The sequence below is a fragment of the Nyctereutes procyonoides genome, unplaced genomic scaffold (genome assembly GCF_905146905.1).
Source record: "Nyctereutes procyonoides isolate TBG_1078 unplaced genomic scaffold, NYPRO_anot_genome, whole genome shotgun sequence".
Lineage (NCBI taxonomy): Eukaryota > Metazoa > Chordata > Mammalia > Carnivora > Canidae > Nyctereutes > Nyctereutes procyonoides.
Window position 1 is genome coordinate 19,220,193 of NW_026575048.1, and position 23,724 is coordinate 19,243,916.

Consider the following 23,724-nt stretch of genomic DNA (forward strand, 5'->3'; position numbering starts at 1 on the left):
TTCATGGTGGAACACAAATATAATTAAAAATATTTTTCATCGTCAAGAGCCTGTGGAGAGTTATCTAGAATCTTCTAATTATGTTTTAGAAACAATTATGCAAGACTGCATGCAAAAACCGATCTATGATGATAGAAGTTAGAAGTCAGATGATAGTGGTTGGGTAAGGGGCTTGACTAGAAAGGGGGACTCTTTAGAGGGATCCAAAATGTTTTATCTATTGTTTGAGTGGTGGTTACACAAGTGTATAAACAGTTGTCAAAACTCAAGTCAGCGAACTCTTAAGATCTGAGCATCTACTGCATGTTAATTATATTGCAGTAAGACCGTACGAAACCCAGCTAAAGAAGAAAACATGCATGTAAACAATAGTGGGTCTGTTTTGCATTGCTGGCAGTCGGTGTGCCAGGAGACAGCCAAGGACCTGTGCCAGCCGGCACCAGGGATCTTACCCGCAGCCCAAGATGGTCCCCAGCACCCCAGTAAAAGCAATCATTGAGAGCTGCTGGTCAGGGCGGGTATGCTGCTAGACAACTTACTTGCTGAGCAGAGAGTGGAGGAAAGTGCCCCGGGAAGTCCAGCTCCTCACTGGCAGCCGGGGAGCTGATGGTACCGGCAGGGCAGTGGGCAGAGGGCCCACAGAGCAGGGCCATCTGTTGTAAGGCCTTTTGAGAGCTGCCACTGGCATTCTCTGGGACTTTAAATGACAAACTAAAGCCTGGCTTTACCAGGTCTACAACACCGTCTCAGTACCAACATAGGCATTGGCTGATGGCTGAGCCGGGCCGGGCATGTATACAGAATTGATTTTTCCATTTCTTCTTTGGGGCTTCCATGACCTCATGGCCCACAGCGATGTCTTCTGCTTAAGAATTCTGAGCCTTATTATTCACCTGGTCTTAATAATTCTTAAAAATGTGCTGGCTTGTGACATCTCTGCACAAAGACCTGGTTAATTTTTTTTTTTTCCCTAAGGACACACAGAAAGGAATAAATCTCAGTGTCTCCTTTATAGGCCAGGGTCAAGTGTCAAGTGTGAACAGATCGGTTTGAATTCCAGCTACCTCTCTTAACAGTGGTATGACTTTGGATAGGTTACTTAAGTCTCTAAGCCTCAATTTTCCTCATCTGTAAAATGGGGAAACCTCCCCCTCAATATTGTTGGGAGGATTACATAACATAATGCATTCAAACCTCTTAGGAGTTCCTGACACATAATGAGAGCTTAATGTTAGCTGACGTTCATATGAACAGGTGAGGTCATAATAGATATTTTACTATGAACATCCTTTTGAATGACAACAGAGCAGTAACACGGCCCGAGGATATGCTTCCAAGGAGCCATTCTGCAGTTCTCATTGAGAGCTTTCTAAGGAGCTGTTCCTTTCCAGCTGGGTTTCTGCTTTCAGAGACACACTGCACTCACCGGGCTGTCTTCCTAGTCCACCTGCTTTCTGCTTCTTGCAGAGGCCAGAACCTGCTGGGAGGACTTTATTCCCCGTGCCGGTTTGTCCAAAACACCCATGTGCGCTAGAACTGCTTCATTAAAAATGAGTCTTGGCTGTGCTCGGCCTGCTGCTTACTTGGCATTTTTAGTATGACTCAACCTAGTACTTGTTTTGCATTTTTGCAGAATTCTGGTACTTGCTCCTGATTCTGTTTTGCATTTCAAAAGTGTTGCTTTTGAAATTTTCCCTCTGGCACTGCGACCACCCTGGTCCTGGCTTTATTTTTTAGCATCTCTGGGCATGGTGCCGATTTTGCGTTCTGGCACTGACAGCTCGTGCTGTGACAGACTTTCTGATTATATATTTGGACTCTTAAGTGATTGATCTTGGATTCATAGCCCATAAGAGTCTGCATCTTAAATCTGCTAGTTCCTCTATATATTTAGAGCACTCACACTTGCTCTCAATCAGTTTGGCTCCCTAACAATGAAGCTTCCTCTGGGTTCTATATTTGATACTGTGTGTTCATTTGGAAAGCTAGAGGTGAGTAACCCTGCTTTTTATAGGCTGCTTAGTGACCACAGTAGGAAGCTGGACATGTTATGGGAACGGGGAAGGCATATATGCGTTGTAAATCCTAAATCCTAATTTCTAGTTCTTAGCTCCAAACTTAAGCCAAATTGCCAGTGAAATTTCTAACGCTGCACTGTTTTCATGGGATAGATTCTACGGACTATTCTGCAAGCTTTTTGAAGGCAGGACTTATTTATTGGAAGGCTTCTTATGCCCCACAGTTCAAACGTTCTTTAAAAAAAAATCAAGGGACACCTGGGTGGCTAAGTCGGTTAAGCATCTGACTCTTGGTTTTGGCTCAGGTCATGGTCTCAGAGTCCTAGGACTGAGCCCCATGTCGTGAGGCTCTGTGTTCAGTGGGGAGTCTGCTGGAATTTTCTTTCTCTCTCCTCCCCTCCTCCCACCCGCACACACACACACACACACACACACACACACACACACACTCTCTCTCTCAAATAAATAAATCTTAAAAGAAAAATCAAATGCCTCAATGTGCTGTATTCAGATGAATACATTTCAGATGAGTGAATTCCCACATTGAGCTCAGAACACTTTACAGACAACTACACACATAAGTGTTTACTTTTTTCCCCTCTTTGCTCTCATTGATTAAGATTCTCTGGGCTTCAAAGGGCCACAAAATGCTTCCTTCCACAAGTGTACCCAGTACACTACTTATACTGATAAACAATGCTTATAAAGTAGTACTAAGTGAATCATTAAAGAGCAATGGTTCAATAATTACTCTGTTAACAGTAATTCTATCATCAAAGCTACAAAATATGTCTAGGGTACTGAGGCCACTCTCGAAGCACAAGGAGCAAGGCCACTTCAGAAGCTGGCCCCCGAGCCCAGGAGCCTGTGTTGCTGATTCTGGAGGTGGCCTGTGGCTCCTCAAGTGCCCACACCTGGCAGCAGGTTGGGGTGCTGCCAGAGCAGTGTGTCCACCATGACGGATGCATAGATAGACCAAGCATGACCTTTGCTGTTGTTACATAAAATGACTCATGTAATATTCTAGACGCTTCTAAACCAGAAGTGATGGAAGATGACAGTACACCTCTCCTCCTTCCTCCTTGGTGGCTGTCCACTTATCCATTCTATTTGAGATTCTACTGCCAATTCTCTACAGAAAACCTGTCCGAAAAGCTGCCAGCGGAGGCCTGACTGCCGAGCCCCATGCCTTCACTGTCCTCTCAGCATTCAGGTTTTTCCTTTTTTTTTTTTTAATTCAGGTTTTTCCTATCTTGACCATTTACACTTCTTGAAACTCCCTTTGCCCTTGAACTGCTGTGATGGGTGCCCTCTGGGTGCTCACCTCCGTCTGATGACAGGCGTCCTTGCCTGTCACGGTGCTGATGCCGTGAGGCTCTGCTCTTGCTTGTCTCCAGGTGTCTGTCCTGATGGCCCCTCTACTCCCCTTCAGTTGTCAACTCCACTTGGTGACCCCCACAGAAAAAGGGAGGGAGAGAGGCCGAGGGGAGCCTGCATTTTGCCCACCTCATCTCTGATCCCAAATGTCATCATTCGCTCTGGGGCAGGTGAGCCACCGAGCAGAAGCCCTTCCTTCCTTCTGGCTTCTCTTTTTACTTACTCACCACTCCACTGTGGCAAGAGACTGAATTTGCCTCCCTTACATTCATTACACCTCCAAGTGGGCACTGCTAGTTCACACCTTGTCTTGATTCTCTGCCAGAAGAATCTCATTCCCAGTGGTCTATGGGAGGAACAGACCATGCTCCATCCATGTATCATCCGTTGGAAGTAGATTCATTACACATTCTACAGCCCAATAAAATGTGGTTGAGAGGCGCCTGGGTGGCCCAACCAGTAGTACATGTAACTCTTGATTTTGGGGCTGTGAGTTTGAGCCCCATGCTGGGTGTAGAGATTACCTTAAAAAAAAAAGTGGTTGAGGCTGTCATTTCCTAATAATGACAGTTCCCCTCTTGGCCTGCCATCTGGGGGCACTTCACCACCTCCTCCTCCTTAACACACGCACACCATGCAATGCTCCCTTGGACTTGGCCCCTCTGAGCTTTTACTGATGCTGTTCCCACTGCCTGGAATGCCTGTGCTTCTCTTGTTTGTCAACATATTATCTGTGCCTCAATATTTCTCAACTGAAACGACATTTCCACCCTTGGAAGTCCCAGCACGCTGGCTCTCTAACTCCAGTGACACTGGTACTTGCCTTGTTAAGGCTGCTTGTGCACATGCTTTCACTCCAAGAGGATGAGAGCCCTGCATTCTGTTTCTTTTCATCTTCTATCATGTCTAATGTACCAGATGTGTTTTCTTGCATGCACAGGTGTGCACATGGGTGAATAAGTGAAATGACTTCTAGGTGTTTAACAGCAACTCTGTGTCAAAATTCCAGCAAAAACCTAGTTGAGCAAGTGCAGAAAACAGCCTCTGTGTGTGTGTGTGTGCGTGTGTGTTTAAATTATTGGATTCCAAATATTTGAACAGAAAATGATTCCCATCAGATTTGAAGAGAAAATGGCAGAAACATGAAAATTATGTATGTTGATGTATTATCCATACATAATACATTTTTGTATTATATAATAAACATTTTTGTTGGAGGAGGAAATTGAAATAAAGACTAAAGGTTTAAGTCAGAGCTGTCTAGTAGAACTTTGTGCGGTTATGCAAATGTTTTATATCTATGTTGTTTGATGTGGTAACCACTAGCCACATGTGGCTGTTGAACACATAAAGTGTGGCTACTGTGCCTGAGAAATTGGACCTTAAATTTTACTTAAATAACCACAAGGGGCTAATGAGTACTTTGTCTCCTCATCCTTAGGCTCCAAGCTCCAGCCCCCACGCTGGAGAACCATTGCTAACCCTGCACTGCGTTTCCTTACTCGTCTTTCTGTGTGCATTCACAGCTTGTTTTATATACACATTTACACACATGCCAAGTTTGTTTCATCTCTGAGTGTTTCATACAAATGATATGATGCCATACGTGTTCTGCAGCCTCCTTTTTAATTGATCATATGTTTGGAGAGTTACTGGGGGCAGTGCTCATAGCCCTGCTTTATTAATTTCAGCTGCAGCATAAAGTCCATTGCCTGGAGGTTCACTGGTTTATTTAGTCAGTTCCCTATTGATGAACACTGAGGCTGTTTCCAAACAAAACCTCCAGCCCATTCTTTTTTTTTTTTTTTAAGATTTTATTTATTTATTCATGAGAGACAGAGAGAGAAAAGCAGGGACATATGCAGAGGGAGAAGCAGGCTCCCTGCAGCGAGCCCGATGTGGAACTCGACCCGAGGATCCCACAATCACCACACCCTGAGCCAAAGGCAGAAGCTCAACTACTGAGCCACCCAGGTGCCCGCCATCAACCCATTCTTACCTGCTTCCCTGTGCATTTGGGCAGGTACAGATACTGAGAATGGAATTCTGAACCAAGGCAAGGGGAAAGTATCTATATTCCACCCCTGGTTCTCCCAGGCCTGGTTCTCCTGGACCATGCATGTATGGTCTGGGCCGACAGACAGTGCTCAAGAGCCATTATTATTGGTGTTATTATTTTGTAGGAAGCTGGCAGCCATGTAATACTGTGATCTTTGTTTTCACTGCTCATGCTGAGAACCTGAAACCTAGATTTTATCAAACAGGCAGTGATGAGCTCTGAAAATAGTGAGATGTTAATAACAATTTGAAGATGACACAGACAGCATTCAGCAATATAAGCAACCCGAGTCCAATGCAGAGCTTGCGAAAACCCTGGAATGTTTAGTGCCTCCTTTTTGAGTTAGATTTCTCAAAGCACAGTCATTATTCCCACCTTGGGGCACAAAATAAGGTAACTGGCCTTAAAAACCCATATATTTGCTGGCACTTGAAAATTGGGTGTTGAGAAATGAGTAAAACAAAGATTCATTGTCCGATCTGTACCAGAGAGTCATTTTCTAAGTGAGGCGAAAGAGGCCCACACCTTGGGAATAGCCAGTAGTTCGTGTGAATTGAAGTGAAGAGGCCACTGCCTGTTCTGGTGGCCGCAGTGTGTATCTTATCTGGTGCTCTTTTTGTTTTTGTTTTTTCCCTCATTTCAAAGCATGCTGAAATAAAAATCAGTAAGGATTCTGTACTAGGTTTTTTCCCAGTGGTTAACAGGGGTTACCGGTGATTTTACAGTTTAACCGTGGAGGAAGAATGTGGTGAACAGCAGGTAGCATCTTATAAATTAGAAATGCCCCTCCACAGCCAGGAGAAGGAACGGACCATTGTCCAACCAAGAACCAGGAAAGGAGAAAGGAACAGAACTGAGAACACGGAAAGGGAACAGTGGCTCTGCGGGAACAGAGCCTGCTAATCAGACTTACAGAGAAGTGGAATTGGGGAAAGAATGCAAATATCCAGCGTTCCTAGGCATGAAAACAAAGGAGAAAATTTGCTGTGGTTTGATACCCCCAACAGGTCAACATGTTTCCTTTCCTGACTGAACATCTCCTGTCCTGGTTTGATCATAATTCCATAGTTTGGGCCATCCTGTGGACACGCTTAAGCATATACCTTTCTCATTAAACACCCCATCCCAAAATGTTTCCATGTCATCTCCTAGTCTTCAAAATTATGCCAGTGAGGTTTGCACTTAAATTACTTATTTGAAGACATGCCAGCCAGCTGGCTAAGTTTCAGTCTGAGTTTCTTTGTTTACAAACATCGTGGTGAACGTGGCTCCTGTGCCTCTGATTAGCAGACATCTGGAAAACAGGAGAGCCAGGGCTGGAAGGCTCTGCTCCATTGTTTTCCCTCCAGATTTTTATCAGCTTTCAGCGCATTGATTTTACTGGACAGTTTTCAGACTCTGGCCTTAATTCACCTTCTTGGTCATGGCTGATCCCACATCTCGCATGGCACTCTGATGCAGTGCTGCTGAAGCTGGCACTCCAAAGCAGTGGCTGAATTTCTCACCCCACTTCCAGGACCAGTGTGGCCAATGAAACGCGATTGGGGGTGGGGGGCCCTATTTCCGTCACTAATTCCAAGCGCTGGATTTCTGCCCCCAACTCTGCTCCATCAACCAGGGCCATGGGCTGTCCTTGTGCTCAGGTATGACTCATCCGGCCCATCCTCTCTCTTCTCTTTTGCCTTCTCCCCTACTCTGGCCCTTCTTGTCCTATGCTTTGGTTCCTGCTCGTTTTCTTGGTGCCTCCCTTCTTCTGTTCTCTCCAAACTAACATTCAACCATACAGATTACTACACGATTCTCACCTTTCAACAAACCCTCGAATGACTCCCCATCATCTATGAGATAACTTTCTCAATTTCTGGAAATCTGTCCTAAGGAAATAATCCAAAAAATTAAAAACAGCTGCAATGTACACACACTCAGCCTGACATTGTTTTTAATAGCATGAAAATGTAAACAAAATAAATGTCAAATAATATAGAAAAAGTTCAGCAAATGATTACAGGTCTTCTTTTTGGGGTTTTTAAAGTCACATTAACAATGATGATTATGATGACAATTCAGTAATGGGAGAAATGCTTATGAAATAAGGGGACCAGACAGCTCACATTTATGGAGCACCTACTGTGTACCAGTTCCTGCTAGGTGTTTTGTTCATCTTCCACAGACAAGGAAACCAGCAGAGGGCTTGGATGTCCTGTTTGAGGTCACCTAGTTCATAGTTCCAGTTTTGCTTAATTCCAAAGCATGTTCTTTCTCTGCTATAAAATATAAGACAGTAGCTATGTTATGACACAATTTCTATTTGGGGTGTGTACTTGCTAGGCCCACATCCTTTGGGGCTCTGCCCTAAATCCTACCCTCCCCTAGAGGGTTAATCTTCCTTAACCAACCCAGCCTAAGGAGCATGTCTTCTCTGAATTGCTATAACACATGCATCTTTGCTTGAGAAACATCAGTCCACCCAGGCTGACTTACATTTTATTTATTGGCTGTGCCCTTCTCTCCGAGTAGACTGTAAGAATCCCAAAAACCAGACCTGTGTCTTGTTAACACCTCGTATACCCAGGCAGCCTTTGGCACAGTGAGAGCCCACAGTAGGTGCTCAGTGTATGCATTGATAAGCCTATCTCTCCCTCCAGTTGTAGCCAACCTAGCATGGTGCTGGCTGGTCATTCAAAGGGGCAGTGGGAAAGGCTCCAGCATGATTGTAGTCTTGTGACCTCCAGAAACAGATCAGAGTCCAAAGTCAAGGTCCTCTTCCAGTTACCACCTCCACTCAAAGCAAGTGCCTTTGTCAACTTTTTAAAAACTTCTTATTTTGAAAAATATATTCATGGGTAGTTCCAAAGAAATGTACAGGGAAGGCCTGTGAACTGTTAATCCAACCACCCCCAATGTTTACTTCTTGCATAATTAGTATGTAATACTAATACTTTGAGTATCAATACCAGGAAACTGACATTGGTACAATCCACAGAGCTGGTTCAGATTTCATCATCAGTTATATATACCAAAGAAAAATAATGTACTTTAGAAACTATTTTTTTCTACCTGGGCATGTTTTCTTCATATGCTTGCCTGACATACTTACTTTCACTTCAAATCTTTTTTTTTTATAATTTTTATTTATTTATGATAGTCACACAGAGTGAGAGAGAGAGAGAGGCCGAGACACAGGCAGAGGGAGAAGCAGGCTCCATGCACCGGGAGCCCGACGTGGGATTCGATCCCGGGTCTCCAGGATCGCGCCCTGGGCCAAAGGCAGGCGCTAAACCGCTGCGCCACCCAGGGATCCCTCACTTCAAATCTTTATGCATCACCATTGCTCTGAAGTCAGAGGGCCCTCTTGCTCTGTTCCTGACTCTGTTCCCTGCTCCCTGTGTGGTCTTGGTCAAATTAATTAACCTCTCTGAGCTTTGGTTTTCTCATCCAGAAAGTGACAATACTAACCTCATGGAATTCTTGCTTAAGTGTGAAGTGCTTAACCTAGGAACATGATATCATAGGCACTCAGGAAATACCAGCATGTTCTTTCTACCCTCTCAAAAGGGGTAGAAAAGCCCTCTTTTTGTCACAGTTCAATGGAATCTTTCTTTTTAAGATAGTGTTCAGATTTAGTCTCCTCTCAAAATTACTTTTTCATCCCATCTCTCATTACCTCAGCAATCCTGCTCTATGTAACATTTAATTAGTACCATCCTGATTATACGTTCTTTGTTCCTGTTGAATATATTTTTATTTCTATTTTTGCCTATCTGTACCTTAAGGTATCTGAGGACTGACCTCAGTGCTTTGACTTCTACAAGTCGACATATTGGATGAGCCTAGGTTTGGTGCCATCTGTAAAACAAGGATAATTATATAAACCTCATAGGCTTTTTGTAAAGATTAAACAAACCAAGGCAAGTGAGACAGTCAGCATAGCACCTGGTACAAACAGCCTCAAAACATTGCTGCCCAGTTGTACTTCTACTGGGAGCTTTGTCCTTGGGCATCTGCGAGGTGATGTGTATCTACCTGGATTTGGATTCAAATCTCTAAAGAGTTGTTTGTGCTTTACTCCACACTCCCAAGTATAAAATAAAACCAAGAGATATCCAGGTCATTCTTGCTCTGAAATTCCATTTTATTCTATCTTGCCTTCTCTCTCCTAAGCTGGGGAAGAGATTTTTAATAATAATTATTAGAGTAATATTAATTATGATAATAGCTAATAGTTTCTGAGTGCTTGTTAGGTGCCTGGAAGAGTACTTAGAACTTCACTTGTATTAACTCAGCCCATCTTCACCACAATCCTATGAAGTGGTTCTGTTGTGCCCATTTTGCAGATGAGTAGCCAGAGGCAGAGAGAGCTTGAATATCTTGCCTAAGTGTGTGCAGCTGGTGAGATCTGGAACTGGGGTCAGAAGCTGGGCTGTCTGGCTCCTGAAAATAGTTGGGATAAATTTTTCCCTCTGTTAGTGGTTCTAAGAGATAAAGAAAGGAAAAATATTATGTTTATTTTTATTTGTTTTTCTAGAGAGAGGGAGAGAGTTTGAGCTGTGGGGGGGAGGGGCAGAAGGAGAGAGAGACTCTTTTTTTTTTTTTTTTTTTTTTAATATTTTTTTAATTTTTATTTATTTATGATAGGCACACAGTGAGAGAGAGAGAGGCGGAGACACAGGCAGAGGGAGAAGCAGGCTCCATGCACCGGGAGCCCGATGTGGGATTCGATCCTGGGTCTCCAGGATCGTGCCCTGGGCCAAAGGCAGGCGCCAAACCGCTGCGCCACCCAGGGATCCCGGAGAGAGAGACTCTTAAGCAGGGTTTACACTCAGCACGAAGCCTGACACAGGCTTGATCTCACAACCCTGAGATCATGACCTAAGCTGAAATCAAGAGTCAGATGCTCAACATCTGAGCCACCCATGCGCCCCAAATTCTGTTTATTTTTAATGAATTTCTCACTTGAAGAGCAATACCAAAGCCCAGGGCGTTAGTAAAGAATGGAAGCCTTGACATGAAATCAATTGGACACATTTCTCTCTTTTTTGTTTTCATCCCCATCCTCAATTAAGGTGGCAATCGGATTAACCAAGATTGGCCGGAAAGCAGTAAGCTTGTTGGAAAGGGGGGGAGGGCTCAGAAAGGTCAGGCTGCTGGTAGCTACTGGTTTGTCAGACATGGTCTGGCCCAAACTGTCTACCCAGGGACAATTCATTGGCTATTTAATTCCATTCCGCAGTAAAATCTGTCTGGAAACTTGGACCCTTCCTCCTTTCTCAAGCTCATTTTCTTTTTTTTTTCTTTTAAAGATTTTATTTGCTTATTTGAAAGAGAGAGTCAGAGAGCAAGAGACCACAAGCAGGGGGGAGCCTCAGAAGGAGAGGGAGAAGCAGGCTCCCCGCTGAGCAGGGAGCCTGACAACAGGGCTTGATCCCAGGACCCTGAGAATACAACACAAGCCAAAGGCAGACTCTTAATCTACTGAGCTACCCAGGTGCTCCCTTAAGCTCATTTTCATCAGCACATCCTCTTGGTTTCTTTGCTCCCAAATCTTCCTGAACAGTGAGAGACAGGTCTGGCCCCTCCACGCGACCCCTGTACTGCATCACTAGTCCAGCAGCCACATGTCGCCATTTGATTTCCTGATCCCTAATAAAACCAAACCAGGCTCTCCCTGCATGATTCCTGGCTTTAATTACCAAGGGCAAATCAGCGCATCATTCAGAATAATGAAAGGTTAGAAACAACAGGAAGAAATGATTAGATAAATCAGAGTCTTGTCAAAAGGTGGAGTAATGAGTAGCTATGAAAATGAGGTTCTGGAAAACATTTAGTGGGAAGATAGGTACAATACAAAAAGAAGAAAAAGTTATTAACACCATAGTGTATGACCCATTTTTATGCATATATTTAAAAATAGGCACAGACATGGAAATGAAAGCTAGAACAAATACACTAAAAAAAATTTTTTTTGGAAAAAAACTTTATAGGAAATTGCAAAAGAAATAAGCAGAGCGAGAATTGCTTGTGAAAATTAAAAAGAACATACAATTGTATCTTCATGGAACATATGAGCCATCAAATTAAGATATCCATGTTCTCTAACACAGATGAACTGATCTGAGAAAAGGCAATATGAAAAGGTTCTAATGTAGTGCTGCTTAATAGAGCCTTCTGTGATGACGGAAATGTTCAATCATCTCTGTGCTGTCTAATATGGTGTTTGGTAGTCACATGAATACAATGAAAACACTAAAATTTTGAGTTAATCACGATGAGTGTGATTATGTGATGTTTACATTCATTTTTATTTCTTCTTATCTTACAAACATACACACGGAAGTATGTATTCCTTTTAAAATCAGAAACAAGAAAAAAAGGAAAAAGAGAAGATGGAATCTTTTTGGTTTTCTTAAATATTTCCCCTTTGAAGAGTTATTGATTTTTCCTTCTGTGGATTCACCTGTACTTACCAATTCTCTCCACCCCCTTGAGATCCAGCTCAAGTCTTGCCTCTTCCAGGAAGCCTTCCTGGACTCATCGAACTCCCAGAGATTTCTTCAGTCTTATGTCTCATTATGACACATCATCAACTTGAAATATGTGTCAATCTCAACTGGAGAGTAAGTTCCTTGATGGCAGAAACTATATGTTTTAAACTTCCTCCTCTTCCCCACCCCACCTAGCAAGTACTGTGCAATGTGCTGGGTCAGTTAGCATCAGCTGGAGACAGGCCAGGCCCTCTCTGGAGGCACTTGAGTCTGACGCCCCGGCTCTCCTAACTTTGTTCTGTTTCCTCCAATTCATGTGGAAGGGGTGTCTGTGCTATCAGCCCTGGGTTAAATTTTATTGTAAATTGCTTAAATAGAATTAGTTTGCTTTGGTAAGGATTGACTGTAAAGCTAAGAAAATAAATATGAACTATTTTGAGCAAAAAGGCGTTTCTCTTGGTGAATGGGGATCATGCAGTTGATGTTTATAAAAAGGAAAAAGTAAGGGCCAGGAGAGGAGGTGGCTTCACTGGGTCTCACGCTGATCAAAGACATCACACGTCATACCAGCTTTCCTCCGGTCCTGCTGGGCTCAGGATACTGTACTGAGGTCAGAGGAAAAAGACCTGAGGAATTTACAGTTTATCTGCAGGGAGGATATATGAGTCACTGAAAATCACTTAGACTGAGCGAACGGTGATAGAAGAGTGTATGAGACAGTACAAGAATACAGCTGGCAGAGCGGAAGGTAATGCCTAGAGCCAGGGCTGTGGTTAATGGAGGTTGTTCAAGGAGGACCCAGCAGGTGCCACGATCCATCCAACGTGATGATTTCAAGGCCGCCAGGTCTGAGGCTCTGAATCTCCTGCCTGTTCACCATCTCCAGCTTCTGCACCATCCTCGTCACCCAAACACCCTCTTGTCTGCAGCTATGGGACTCTCTGTAACTGGGTGGCTCCCCCTGTCTGCTCCTATTTCTTCAGACCTCCCTCTCTGTTCACAGCTGATGTGGCCTCTAGCTGCTGGACCAGCAGTCACAGGAGAGCATGGGCGAGAGGCCGACCTACAGCTGGGGAAGGACATGGATTGGAGCACACCCCTGCCCCACCTTTATGGACCACCTCATGTTGAATACTATGTGGAAAGGTTGGCATTTAATGCAGTGGCTAGCTGCACTAACTGCTTGGCTGTGAAGCAAACTAAATCAAACAAAGATTTGCCTCAAAACTACACATAGAGGGATCCCTGGGTGGCACAGCAGTTTAGCTCCTGCCTTTGGCTCAGGGCGCAATCCTGGAGACCCGGGATCTAATCCCACATGGGGCTCCCGGTGCATGGAGCCTGCTTCTCCCTCTGCCTATGTCTCTGCCTCTCTCTCTCTCTCTCTGTGTGTGACTATCGTAAATAAAGAAAAATTAAAAAAAAAAAAAACTACACATAGAATGACCCGAAGCAAGGAGACTGGCCAAGAGGCATTTCCAAGGACTGGCTAGCAGGAGTCCTGCAGGCATCCTAGCACAGTGGCTATGGCAAAAGAAAGCATGCGATGAACCTGAGGAATTGCTGAAGATGTATTTTTGGGGAAATGATGGGAGAATTCGAGGAGCCTCAGGGCAGAAAGTTACATGCTGTGTTACCTTAGGCAGGGCACTTAGCCCTGCTGATCCTGCTTCTTTATCTGTAAAATGGGAATAATAGTACATAGCTTACTGGGTAGTTGTGAGTATTATATTAAGTATCTGTTGAGTGCTTGGTGTTGCGCTAAGCATAGAGTAGGTGGTAAACCCTGGTTGGTTTTTTTTTTTAGATATTAAAGATGAGCTGACATGAGAAGCTGGGGCAGTGATAAAGGACAGGTGGGACTCCAAAGGAATGAACACAGTATCTCAGGGCATCTGACAGATGATGTGTTCATGGGGAATTTAGAGCAAGGGCCCTCGATGTTGAAAAGAATGATGTGCTTATAGTGTTTCTTTGAGATTTACTGTTTGTTTATTTCAGATCACCAATCACCCGGGTTCATGGGTAGCTCCTAGCAAGGGGACAGATGAGTGGAGGAAACAGGATCAGGCAAGCAGAGCAAAGGAGAAACAGAGCTGCCAAGTGTAGGAGGCGCAGGGACACAGATGCTGCTGGGAGACAAGGTGAGAGGTCCAGAGTCCGCAGAGGCTGCCAGCAGCTGTGAGATCTGCTACTACGTGCAAAGAGCCAGGCCAGTGCTTCTCCCCCTGGCTGTGCACCAGAATCACGGAGGAATACCTCAGGCTCCTCCTGAGACTCAGGGTGGTGGCAGCCACAGGTCAAGTTGGGAGCTGGCAAGCAGGGGGCCAGTGTGTGGCAGGGGCAGGGCCAAAGGAATCCTAATCCCTGACCACCCACCATCCAAAGCACCCCCCCCATCCCCGACCACCTGGAGGGAGCTGGGCTCCAGTGACCCTGATCTCAAGAGGCACAGGTGGTGACAACCCCAGAAGATAGGCTGGCATCAGTGGTTCTCCAAAGGGAACATTTCCCCAAGGCCCTCCTGGACCTCTGTTCTTTTGTTAAATGCCTTGCTGTTCCCTTACTTAGTTTGTGATGTTGGTTTTTTTTTTTTTTTTTTTTAAGATTTTATTTATTCATTAGAAAGAGGCAGAGACATACGCAGAGGAGAAGCAGGCTCTCTGCAGGGTGCCCAATGTGGGACTTCATCTCAGGACCCTCTGATCAAGCCCTGAGCCAAAGGCAGACACTCAATCACTCAGCCACCCAGGTGCCCCCCCCTTACTGACTTTGAAATTCGTGACTCCTTTTATACCCAGTTATACACTCATTCTTCATTCAGCAAATATATATGACCATCATCCCTTTCTCCCAAATTAAAGGAGAATAGGGTCAGGGAAGTTCTCACTGGTTAGGTGATATTTTGGGCAAACACTTTAGGAGAAAAAAAGCCAGGGAGCCCAGAGGAAATAGGAAGAATAGTCCAGATGGGGGAATATTAAGTACAAGGACCCTGAGACAGGGTCACGCAACGTGGCTCATGCAGCTGGGGCAGAGAGAGCCATAGAGAGGTCCCAGGAGAGGCAGGACCGCTGAGGCAGGTCTAACCATTCTTAGAATTTGCAAGTTCGAGAAGGCCACTAAAATCCTGTTCATTGAACACCATTAATTCCTACAGATGTGATTTTTCAGTAACCAGTGCAGCTACATGGTAGTGAGGCTGGCTATGCCACTTTTCCCTCTCTTTCTTAAAATTGGTACAGGGGGGCACCTAAGCGGCTCTGTTGGTTAAGTGTCAGCTCTTGCTTTCGGCTTAGGTCATGATCTCAGGTCTTGTGGTCAAGCCCCATATGAGGCTCTATGCTCAATTGGGAGTCTGCTTAAGATTCTCTGCCTCTAAATACATATATTCTCTGCCTCTCCCTCTCCCTCCCCTTCTACTGCTCCTCGTGAGTGCTCTCTAATAAATAAGTAAATAAAATCTTTTAAAAAAATGATATAAAAATATTAGGCAAGAAAAGTCCTATGACAGAGGAGGATCCTTAATTAATTTACTTTTAGCATCCTGTAGTTGGATCTGCTAGACGCGATCCCTGGAGAGTAAGACAGAGCCTTGGGGAAGAGTACTCTTGCCTTAGAAATAAAATGGCTCAGAATTTAAAAGGTTCTTTTACAGGCACACGACTGTGAGTTAAACTCCACCTCCCTCTTTGTACTGACATTAAGAATAAATACTGTCAGTAGCAGGATTAAAGAAATATATAAAAATGTATCAATGAATCTCTTGTAGCAATGAACTGTTTTCAAATTCTTTTGTTGTGTTTTAAAGATTTTATTTATTTATTTATTGATGAGAGACACACAGAGAGAGGCAGAGACATAGGTAGAGGGAGAAGAAGCCATCCCATGGGGAGCCTGATGTGGGACTCGATCCCAGGACCCCGGGATCATGCCCTGAGCAGAAGGCAGATGCTCAACCACTGAGCCACCCAGGTGCCCCACAAATTCTTTTAAATGTCTTCTGTTCTTTGGCTTTTTTACCCCTGGCCCAGTTGTGGCTGTTTTGAATTCATCATCTCCTGGTTGGAAGCTTTCTAGTGGTGCTTGTGGGTTCCTATCATCTCCTGAGCTGGTATGGCACCCAGAGGCCAGGGGGTCCTGACCAAGCCTCGCCAGACATCTCCCTTATCAGAGAGGAGACTTTTATCTTCTGCTTTTGGCTCTGATTACTTACCCAGGAAGTGTAGAGTGCAGCTCAAGGCTCTCTGCCCTCTGGCTGAGATTCCAAAAAAATCTCTTTCATTATATGACTGGTCCCTTTCTAACCTGGAGCAGATAAGACAGTACATAATAGTGTTAGATTTCTTTTCCTCTGTGATCTGTTCTTGTGTTTCTTTCCTCCAGGATATGGTCAGCTGTATGGCTTCAGAGTTGTCCATCCTATCCTCTTTTGAAAGTCACCCTGTGCTTAAAAACATACAAAACATTTTTTCTATACTTCACTTTTCATTTTTTCTATACTTTCACTTTTTCTATACTTCCTCTCTGCTCCAAAAGAACAATTTTGTTTCTCTACCTGATTTTCCTTAAAACTGAGTATGTAGAGATGCCTGGGTGGCTCAGTGGTTGAGCATCTATCTGCCTTTGGCTCAGGGTGTGATCCCAGGGTCCTGGGATTGAGTCCCGCATCAGTCTCCCTGCAGGGAGCCTGCTTCTCCCTCTGCCTGTGTCTCTGCCTCTCTCTGTGTGTCTCTCATGAATACATAAATAAAAAAATTTTTAAGAACTATGTATGTAAAGGATTGAGAAACAAACAAAAAACTCCAGTGTCCAACACAACAGATCAGTTTATAGACACTTGTGTACTGCTTTTTCTCATATAAACATCCTATCCCTGCCCCATGCCTCTACGATTCTACTGTTAGACATGATTTTGTTTGGTTTTAGAGTTTGGTTTGGTTTGGGTTTTTTTAAGATGCATATGCCCTCTGGAAGCCTGTTTATCAGCTACTGCATCTTGTGAATTAGATAATCAGATTACTGGAATTTTGATATTTAGCATGCTAATAAGGCCATGTTTCTGGTACCAAGCAGCCTGAAGGCCCCAAATGCCTTAGATGGAGGGCGTTTGGAAGGGGAGAAAAATGAGGAAAAGTTGAAATGTTTTACAGAAAACTAGTGGGAGGGGAAAACAGGAAGAAAGTGGCAGAGGGAAAGGACAAGGCAGCCGTCTTCAGGGGCTCTGCCTTTTGCTCCTCCTGCCCATTTGCCCTGAGCAATCGGATCCCAGCTCATGGCACTGGTGGTCGGTGGTGTCTGGGCCCACCAGCCTCGGAGCTCCAGCCTTGGTCTCTCTCACAAGCCCTTGCCCTCCTGGGCAATCCCACCTGATGTCCCCGCGCCCCCTGGCCTCCCAGCTCAGCCCAGGTCCCGACACTGTCCTGGAAAGCCCGCAGTCCCCCTTAGTGCCATCCGCCCTTCCTCCCCGCAGGTCTCCAGTCTTGCAGATTCCGCCCCTTCCTCCCCATCCCGATGACATCCCTCACTGCAGGCGGTTACCCTGACCTGGGGCTAGTCACTCACTCTCTCTGCCTTAAATCTGAGTCCAGTCTTGCATGCCACCTCCAGGCTGATCGTCACTGTCACCCCCGGCTCCCGCGGCTCCCAGAGCTTCCCGGTAACCTAGGCACGACCTAAGCTGTCCAGCCTGCTGCGCAAAGCTGTCCTCGGCTGGCCCAGCCTGGCCGCCCGTGTCTTCCCTTCAAGTGAGTTGAGGAAGAGAGAGGAGGCGGTGGGCCTGTGGTGGCCAGATCCGCACCTTGGTCCCCTGGCAGGGGCCATCGCTGGCTCCATTTGTCATGTGAGGAAACTCGGCTCTGGGTTAAGGAACATATTCCAGGTCAAACAGTCAGAAACAAGAAGAGCTGGGATTTCAACCTAAGCCTGTCTGACCCCTGAATCCAAATTATTTTTTTAAGAGTTTATTTATTTAGAGGGGGCGCCTGGGAGGCTCAGTGGTTGAGTATCTGCCTTTGGCTCAGATCGTGATCCTGGGGTCCTATAGGATCGAGTCCCCCATCAGGATTCCTTCAGGGAGCCTGCTTCTCCCTCTGCCTATGTCTCTGCCTCTCTTTGTGTCTCATGAATAAATAAAATCTTTAAAAAATTTTTTTTTATTTATTTATTTAGAGAGAGAGAGACAGAGTACATGTGTGAGCAGGGGGAGGGGCAGAGGGAGAGGGAGAGAACCCAAAGCAGACTCCATCTCATGACCCTGAGATCATGACCTGAGTCGATATCAAGAGTGGGACACTTAATCGACTCAGCCACCCAGGTGACCCTCTAAGCCCAAATTCTTAACCGCGGTGCTGGGGTGCCTCCCCCTCAAAGTGCGATCCGTGGACCAGGAGCGGTGGTGGCCGAGGGGAGGCAGGGTTTCAGGCCCCATCCCTGTGGGCTGAACCAGAATCCGCATTTTAGTGAAGTCCCCAGATGACTCATGCCCTTTACGGCTTAAGGTTTTAGGGGAGAAAAAAGTCTCCCTTGACCCTCTTAGGGCTGGGTGTGAGAATGAAACTGACAGAGATTAATGGGACAAATTCACTTGAAGTCTTAGAGGAAGGTGGGGACCTTCATCAGAGAATGAGAACCTACCAGGCGACCAGAAGAAAGCTTTCATATATTTTAGACAAAGACACAAAAAAATTGTGAAGAATTGACAAAACAAAAGGGCTTGGGTTACTTGTAAATGGTGAAGAAGTAACTAGGAAAATATGGGTTAGCTTTATAAAGTTTGTTTGCAGATTCTTCTGGTACCTTCTCTGCATTTCTGCCTTCATGTAGGAAAGGGGGACGTATTTCTATGTTTACTGCTTCTTTTTTTTTTTTAAGATTTTATTTGTTTGTTTGACAGAGGAAGAGAGAGCACAAGCAGGGGAAACAGCAGAGGGAGAGGGAGAAGCAGGCTCCTCAGGGAGCCTGATATAGGACTTGTCCCAGGACCCCTGGATCATGACCTGAGCCAAAGGCAGACACTTAATCAACTGAGCCACCCCAGGTGCCCCCATTTATTGCTTCCTGATGGCCTTCAGTTCAAAATAATTTTTATGTCAAAGAGGCATATTTTAGGGTGACATTTTCTGGTTCCTTTCAGGATGTGCTGCCCTGATGGTTCTTCTCTTTCCATATAACCCCCTGGTTTTCTCAGCTCCATGACGGTGCCAACTCCTCCCCTCTCTGGCATGATAGTTCATGGCCCCTGGATTTTGGGGGCTCAAATCCTGGTCTTCCACTTATCAGCTGTGTCACTCTAAGCAGGTAATTTAACTTTCTGATGCCTCAGTATCCCTGTCTGTAAAGTCGCGACAAAATAGGATCACCCCATGGGGTTATTGTAAAGATTTAATAAGTTAACACTAGTAAAGTATGTTAGCACTGAGCCTGGCACATAAAAAATAAAGCACCCATTGTGTTTTTTACCTCTGTGAATCCTACCCCACATCTTGTCCCTTCTCTTCTGAGAAGCCCTTCCCCTAGCCATCAGAACTCTAGGTGATCTCTCCCTTTCTGGAATCTGTGGTAAATTCTGGGACTGTGGTCATAGCATTGTATGTTAGGGAGAAACTTTTCCTCTTATTGTATTGATGAGGAAACAGTCTCAAAGATAAAATGGCAGAACCAGGACTGGAACTCAGAGTTCAACGCAACAGAACCAGGACTTGAACCCAGTCCCTTCAGACTCTAAAATTAGCACCATTTCCAATGTATTACATTTACAGCATTGTATTATAGCACATTATGATAGGCAGTGCATATGCCTTGGAAAAAGAATGTTAAAACTATTCATCACGGTGATATTTGTAATTGCAAAAAATGAGATGTTGGTGTGACAAATGTCAACAAGTTCCTTTACCTTGTGACTTTCCAGAGACTTTAATATGTTAATTTGCACCATGAGTCTGAAATCAGGAGATTTGGCATGCACAATCTGATACATTTATCTGTCCTTAGACCCTTTTCCTGAGGGATGCTTATTAGCATCTCACAACTAGAGCTTCTTGGAATGTGGTTTGGGGAATGCAGCTCTGTTCTCCAGACCTCTGCTCTATCCCCATGTACTGGTCAGTTCATTGAAGTTGACCTTCACTTCCGCCACAGTGATGCTGGCAGGCTGGAGGGAGCCAGAAGATGCAGAGAGAGCAGAAACAGGTGGACCATCTGGGATGGCTTGGAAAGGAGAACATGAGCCTTTCTTTGGGGTCTGTGGTTTTTTTTTTTAAGATTTTATTTATTTATTCATGAGAAACACAGAGAGAGAGAGGCAGAGACACAGGCAGAGAGAGAAGCAGGCTCCATGCAGGGAGCCCGACGTGGGACTCGATCCCGGGTCCCTAGGATCACGCCCCAGGCGGGACTCGATCCCGGGTCCCTAGGATCACGCCCCAGGCCGAAGGCCGAAGGCAGGCACTAAACCACTGAACCACCAGGGCTGCCTGGGTCTGCGGGTTTTTATTGAGGATGGTAGTCTGGTGTACCTGTCCTCGCAGGCATCTGGGAATCAGTTAAAATAAAGACTAGGAACCAGGTGTTATTCCTTGGAGCCAGGGGCCTTGACAATGGTCTGGAATATGTAAATGAGCTTCATCTGGTCATTTTCACCGGATCCTTCCTTAGATGTTACCTCTTCCAGAGAAATCTATCAGCTCCTTGTCCCTTACAAGGGGGGACATGTATAAAATGGGGTGGGGTGCACCCATGTATAAAATGGGGTGGGGGTGCAGGTCCTAGAAAGAATAGAGTCCAAAAAGAAGCAAAGGGGAAAGGGAAAAACCAGTTTTTCTCTCGTGAGGCCCCTTTTGTTTCCATCTCAACATGCAGCAACTGCTGTGCTAATGACTGACTTGCTGAGGGCCAGGCTTGTGGATTCTCTCCAACAACAGTCTTGCTTTATCCAGTCAGCATCCAAGTCTGCTCTGTTGAGTGAGCGCCTGGTGTGTCACATTTGCATTGGGGTTTGCAGAGGCAAGAAGGTTTGGGGACTCTGGGTTCAGGAAGATGCTAGCCAGTCCTTGGAGGTGGAGTCAAGTTATTGTGATAGGCAAGTACAGAGAGCTGCCTTGGGCAAGCGGTTCATGTTTCAGATCCACAGACCCAATGAGCTTTGATCTGAAGGAACTGCCGTGAGCCTCACTTCTTGGGCCTTTTTGGGTGTCCACTGGCCTTGGTCAATGGGGCAAGCCCCACTATGCTGTACCAGCCAGCACAGAGCAGTGGGCAGCCGTGGAAGGGCTCGGCTGACCCGGGGGTGGGGAATGCAGAGGGGAGGAGAGTACTGGTGAGCCTTCACTGAGTGCGACCGCCTGGCCCTGCTTCGTGGGCTTTGCAGCCACCAACTCACTTTGACCTCCCAACATAACAGCCTGGTGCCACAAGCCCAGGACACTCACCAATGCGGAGTCATCACTTGCTCCAGGTCATGCATCTCAGAAGTAGCGGTCCTGGGATTTAACTAGAAGCTGTGCTGTGGGGCCCCTGGGTGGCTCAGTCGGTTAAGCGCCTGACTTCAGCTCAGGTCATGATCTCCTGGGTCCTATTGATTGAGCCCTATGGGCAGGCTCTGTGCTCAGCGGGGAGTCTGCTTCTCCCTCTGCCCTCCCCCAGCTCCTCTGGCCTCCCCCTGCTGGTGCATGTACATGCGTGTGCTCTCTCTCTCTCTCATTCTCTCTCTCTCAAATAAATACTCTTTTTTTTTTAAATACTCTTTTTTTAAAAAGATTTTATTTATTTATTCATGAGAGACGCAGAGAGAGAGAGAGAGAGAAAGAGAGGCAGAGACACAGGCAGAGGGAGAAGCAGGCTCCACGCAGGGAGCCCGACTTGGGACTCCATCCCGGGTCCCCAGGGTCACGCCCTGGGCCGAAGGCTGCGCCAAACCGCTGGGCCACCCAGGGATCCCCAAATAAAATCTTTTTTTAAAAAAAGAAAGAATGGGATGCCTGGGTGGCTCAGTGGTTGGGCGTCTGCCTTCAGCCCAGGGCGTGATTCTGGAGCGTCAGGATTGAGTCCCGCGTCGGGCTCCCTGTGTGGAGCCTGCTTCTCCCTCTGCCTGTGTTTCTTCCTCTCTCAGTGTGTCTCTCATGAATAAATAAATAAAATCTTTAAAAAAAGAAAAAAGGAAGCAGCCTGAAAGCAATGCCAGCTCTGCTGATGAGGGGGCACCTGCATTCCTCTCTTATTATTTTAAGGCCTTTTTACCTCTTCCTGTCTGGTGGGTAAGTGCCCTAAGGCCTTGAATGTAACTGGTTCCCACAGAGGGGTGGGTGGGGGGCCCTGCCTGATGGTTCCTTGAGTTCTCTGTACTGGGAGAGGTGCATTCCGGGCAGAGGCGCTGGAGCAGAAGAGTAGCTTGAGGCTTATTCCTTCTAGAACACAAGAGAGCAGGAGACCAACAGGCTGCCTGGTTTCTATGGGGAAGAAACAGAGCCAAGTGTCCCTAAACCAAACTACAACTGGGCCTGCTGCCTGTGGGAAGCAGCTCCTGGTCCCCCTGGTAACACCAAGAACCCCATGCCCCCTCAGGGTCCCTGCACAGAGGTTTATGCCCTGAGTACCCAAAATGGGCTTGTGCTTCCTCAACAAGCCTGAGTTTCTAACAACCATGAGTTGGCCTCTGTCCAGCGCAGATCCTGTCTCATAGGCCTCTCAGAGATGTTTGAGGAAGGGACGGGCCCTGCGGCTTTGCCACCCTAGCTTCTGTGTTGCTCTTTCCTCATTCCCCTAAGACACAAAGGTCCGGTGCTCCTGGTCTGGGGACAGTGACAAAAGAGGCTGCTGGGAGAGTGTAGGGCAGGTCCTGTGGGCATCTCGGGAAGAAGCCTGCTGACAGCTGCCCTGGGTAGAAGTCAAGGTGGCCTAAGGGGGAAGGAAGATGGGTTTAAATCCCAGGCTTGCAGGCCCAAGACAGAGAACGCCACCCCTGGGTGCTGTTCATTCATGAGAACTAGCCCAGCTGGCATCCAGAGCCCTAACGCCCGCCACCGCCAGGCGTGGGCAGAGGGGAGATGAGATACCAGGCCAACCCAGTGAGACTGAACCTGGACAGCCTGGCTCTGCAGCCGTGGCCCAGTTCTGCTGCCCCCCATGCATGGGGGGGGGCGCTGCTGGGGGCACACAGCTCCCCATGAGGGGTGACATGAATCAGTTATGCGATATCTTGCCTTCCTTTGGCGCGCCCCTTGGCTTCCCCAAGAAAGCACCCATTCCTTTGTACCTGAGTCACCCCAGGGCCCAAATCACTGCTCCTTCCTCCTCCTGGCACCACTGCCCTGCACCCCCTCCCAATCAAAATTCCCAGAGAGCTGCCTTTCTCCGAAGCTGTAAAGCTCTTTGTGTGATTAAAGTAATTCCCACTAAAGTAATTCATTCTTTTCTGAATGACCCGTAGGCTTGATCCTTCTGTGGTGCATTTGCATTTCAACTGGAAAGTTTGTACAAGCAGAATTAAGCATTAATTGGGAGAATGAGGGAGCAATTATTTTGGGGAGGGGTGGACTTTCCCAGGCCCTTCCCTGCCCTCCCCTCGGCTCCTCCCCACATGGCCCATTCCCCCACGGGACAGGGAGGGGTGCAGCTGAGATGTGAAAGGCAGGATCCCTGGGCCCCCGAGGAAGGTAGAGCAGCAGCGCTTCCCAGATGGTTCAGTTTCCTTTGTCCACTGAAAGTTTTGATGGTGGGACCTACAAGAGTCAGCTTCTTATTTTCCCAAGGTTTGTTCTATTACTGCTGACTTCCTAACACCACCATCTCA

At 46.2% G+C, this 23,724-nt stretch overlaps 1 protein-coding gene across 5 annotated transcripts in view; it reads left to right on the forward strand.

Moving 5' to 3' along the window:
* Positions 1 to 23,724, forward strand: part of EFR3B (EFR3 homolog B) — an 89,396-nt gene that overhangs the window by 15,530 nt on the left and 50,142 nt on the right. The window contains exon 1 of one of the 5 annotated variants that reach the window (XM_055327551.1): positions 19,191 to 19,235. The exons of the other annotated variants lie outside the window; for them this stretch is intronic. The gene's annotated coding sequence lies outside the window, so the exon portion shown is untranslated. Of the gene's footprint in view, positions 1 to 19,190; positions 19,236 to 23,724 lie in introns of those variants that run through there. 5 annotated transcript variants of the gene reach the window in all.